Genomic DNA, 4484 nt, shown 5'->3' on the forward strand with positions numbered 1-4484 from the left:
ACTAGCACATGGCACTGGTAGCACTCCTGAGATTACTACTTTTGAGGTCCCACTTTTTAATTTAACTCCTAGCTCCCTAAATTCGTCTCGGAGGACCTCATCCCATTTTTTTACCTATATCGTCGGTACCTATATGCACCACGACAACTGACTGTTCACCCTCCCATTTCAGAATGTCCTGCACCCGCTCCGAGACATCCTTGACCCTTGCACCAGGGAGGCAACATACCATCCTGGAGTCTCGGTTGCGGCTGCAGAAACGCCTATCTATTTCCCTTACAATTGAATTGCCTATTTTGCCTCTTTTTCTTACGCTTGCAGGTCTTTTTCTTGATGGTCTCCCATCCCGCTCCATCATCTGCTGCCTCCTCGTTCATGGACTCGGTGCACTGGGTGAGAGCTTCACTGCTGGGTGCTGGTGTCGCGCAGCTCACCGTAGCAGGCTTCTCTTCCTCCCTGATTGATTTGGAGTCCATGAGGGTGGTTGCTTCTTTGCACAGCATATTGGTCGGGGGGGAGAGTGTAGGTCTCCTCTGGAGCGTTGTGTTCCTCAGCTTCCTCCTCCCTTCGTGCAATTTTTTTTGCCACCTGCACATAGCTGAAGTTGCGTTTGGGGCAGTTCTTGTAAAGATGCCCAGCCTGATCACAAAGGTTGCAGCACTTGGTCTCTTTACAGTCCTTTGTCTGGTGGCCTTCCTTCTTGCAGTTGCGGCAGATGACTGTTGTGCAGCTTGCCGCCACGTGGCCTACCTTCCGGCAGGTCCGGCACATGTTGGGTTGGCCAGCGTACACCTGCAGCCCTGACTTCCTCCGATGGTGAAGCTGGAGGGGGTGGGGTGCAGGATGGTTCCGCTGGCCTCCACTTTCATGGTGACCTGGATCTGGCGCTTGCTGGTCCAAATCCCGTGGAAGTCTTTCAGGTCGATGCTGTTTCCTGCCCCATTGACATACCTGGCGAGGAATATCAGCACATCAATGACCGGGATGTGGGGGTTGTACATCTGCACTGTGATAGTGCGCTTCCTTTTTTTGATTTCAAAATATACTTTATGCGTATAAAAATTTGCACAATGCATTGGAAAGCAGTTCAGTACATTTGGATGCGGTCAGCAGTTCAAAACAATACATTTGGATGCTGACGGCAGTTCAGTTCAATACATTTACATTTCGAGGTACGATTCAGTACAATCCAGGATACATTGTAATACAGTCATCAAATTACATTACATGTGTCACTATACAGTACACGGAATGGGTGAGGGTACTGTTACATTTCTTTGCAACATACGTTACTAAACAGAATTTGCATTATACATGGCACTACATAGGTGTTTTCAGATCATGGTGCTCTATGTATACAAAAAGTTAATAAGCACAGCCCGAGGGGAGTTTTATACTGATTCCTGCCCCCGGGTTTACCATGGCGGAAGGGCTTTAAACTGTGGCTCTTCCCCACCGTGCCTTTGCGGCGACTGCACCAATTTTTAGTGCGTCCCTCAGCACGTAGTCCTGGATATTGGATTGCGCCAGTCTGCAACACGCCGACGTGGACATCTCCTTTCTCTGGAAGACCAGCAAATTTCGGCAAGACCAAAGTGCATCTTTCACTGAGTTGATGGCCCTTCAGCAGCAGATGATGTCTGTCTCGGTGTGTGTCCCTGGGAACAATCCGTAGAGCATAGAGTCCTGGGTTACAGAGCTGCTTGGGATGAACCTCGACAGCAATCACTTCTTCTCCTTCCAGACCTGTCTTGCAAAGGGGCAATCCCGAAGGAGATGGATGACAGTCTCGTCCCCATCACAGCCAACTCGAGGGCAGATTGCTGTGTCTCTGAAACCTCGGCTGTGCATGAAGGATCTGAGGGGTAGGGCCCTTCTCACGGCCGGCCAAGCTACGTCTTGGTGTTTGTGTGAAAGCTCTGGCGATGAGACGTTCTGCCAAACAAGTTCGACAGTCTGCTCGGGGAACCACCCGACAGGGTCCACCCTCTCCTTCTTTCGCAGGGCATCCAGTATCTGACGTGCCGACCACTGCTTTTTGGCCTTGTGGTTAAAGGGGTTTTTTCTGAAAAACGTTTCCACGAAGGACAGGTGGACAGACATGGTCCAACTGGTGGGGCCGTTTCACGGCAGCATGGCCAGACCCATCCTTCGCAACAACGGAGACAGGTAGAACCTCAGCACGTAGTGACACTTGGTGTTTGCGTACCGGGAGTCTGTGCACAGCTTGATGCAGCCGCACACAAAGGTGGCCATCAGGATGAGGGCCACGTTCAGAATATCCTTTCCTCCACTGTCCAGAGATTTGTACATCATGTCTCTGCGGACACGGTCCATTTTGGACCTCCAGACAAAGTGGAGGACGGCTCGGGTGACTACCGCAGCACAGGAGCGTGAGATGGGCCAGACCTGTGCCACGTACAGCAACAGCGAGAGCAACTCACTCCTGATGACCAGGTTCTTTCCTGCCATGGAGAGTGAGTGCAGCTTCCACTATCCCAGTTTATGTTTCGCTTTAGCGATACGCTCCTTCCAGTTTTTGTCGCACGCCCCGTCCGTTCCGAACCATATACCAACACCTTCAGGCAATCTGACTTCACGGTGAAGGGAATAAAGGATCGGTCGGACCAGCTTCCAAAGAACATGGCCTCGCTTTTGCGATTTACCTTCGTTCCCGAGGCCAGTTCAAACTGGTCACAGATTGTGAGCAATCCGCGGACCGACTGTGGATCCGAGGAAAAGACAGTGATGTCGTCCATGTACAGGGAGTTTTGACCTGAGCGTCTCCGCTGCCTGGGATCGTCACCCCTCTAATTCTCGCATCCTTCGGGTGGACTCGGCAAAGGGCTCAATACAACACACAAACAAGATAGAGGAGAGGGGATAGCCTTGCCTGACTCCAGACCTGATCGTAAAGTTTTCAGTTTCCCACCCGTTGATTAGAACTGTGCTTCTGATGTCTGTGCAGAGTAGTTGGATCCAATTGCGGATACCCTCCCCAAACCCCATCATGGAGAGCATGTCCATCAGGTACGTGTGCGATATCCTGTCAAAGGCCTTCCCCTGGTCCAAGCTGATTAAACAGGTGTCCACCCTCCTGTCCCGCATGTCGGCAATCGTATCCCTGAATAGCGCGAGGCTATCAGAGATCTTTCTGCCGGGGACAGCGCAGGTCTGGTCCGGGTGGATCACCAGCTCCAGAGCAGACTTGACCCTGTTTGCAATGACCTTCGACAGGATCTTGTAGTCCACATTGAGCAGCTAAATGGGCCTCCAGTTTTTGATTTCCTCCCTATCCCCCTTCTGCTTGTAGATGAGGGTGATGATGCCTTTCCTAATTGATTCTGACATGCTGCCGGCCAGAAGCATACCCCCGTACACTTCCAGCAGGTCTGGGCCCATCCAGTCCCACAGAGCCGAATACAACTCGACCGGTAAGCCTTTGCTTCAGGGAGCTTTACTCATCGCGAGGTATCGGATGGCCTTTGTCAGCTTGTCCAGAGTTAGCGGGTGGTCCAGACTCTCCCACTCGCTGTCGTCTAAGACCTCAGAGATAGACGACAGCAAGACAGGGAGGCCGCGCGACAGCAAGACAGGATTGAGGTCGTACAGCCCAGCAGAGAAGGATTTGCTGATCCTCAGCATGTCGGGCTATGAAGACGTCACAGAACCATCTTCTTCCTTTCGGCTGCTGATCACAGAGCTCCCCCTAGTGTACCTTTTGGAAGAAGAAACGCGAACACGTCTCATCCTGCTCGACGGAGCGGACTCTGGAGCGGAAAATGATTTTGGAGGACTCTGAGGCAAAGAGCGAGGCTTACTGGCCCTTCATCTCTTGGAGTTCCTCCGTGACATCGACCCCCATCGACTGCAGCAGGAGCAGGTTTTGCATACTCTTCTGGAGCTGGGACAAATCCCTCTGTCTCCCTCTCGCCTCCAGGACACATTTGAGGATGAAGAACCTCTTGATGTTTGTCTTGATTGTTTCCCACCAGTGCATTGGGGAATCACAGAGGGGTTTTACGGTTCTCCAACCTTTGTAATCCCTCTTGAGTTCCTCAACATTTTCCGGGGTCAACAGTTTCACGTTGAGCTTCCATATCCCCCTGCCAACTTTCTGGTCTTCCTGTGGGAGGCAGTCGGCCAGTTAGGAGGCAGTGGTCAGAGAAGAACACCGGCATGACATCAGTGGTTCTGACCTTGAGCATGTGGGACACAAACAGAAAGTCTATTCTGGAATGGATGGACCCGTCTGGTCTCGACCAGGAGTATCTGCGCGGTGCTCCGTCTCCAGGGTTGCTGAATACGTCGCACAGCTTGGCATCTTTTACCGCGTCCATCAGGAGTCTGGACGTGGTGTCCAGTTTGCTGTCGGCTCTGCTGGATCGTCCAACCACATCGATGATGCAGTTGAAATCACCGCCCAGAATGACCGGTCTGGATGTCGCCAGCAGCAGTGGGAGCTGCTGGAGGAGGGCCAGCCG

This window comes from Pristiophorus japonicus, chromosome 1 (genome assembly GCF_044704955.1).
Source record: "Pristiophorus japonicus isolate sPriJap1 chromosome 1, sPriJap1.hap1, whole genome shotgun sequence".
Lineage (NCBI taxonomy): Eukaryota > Metazoa > Chordata > Chondrichthyes > Pristiophoridae > Pristiophorus > Pristiophorus japonicus.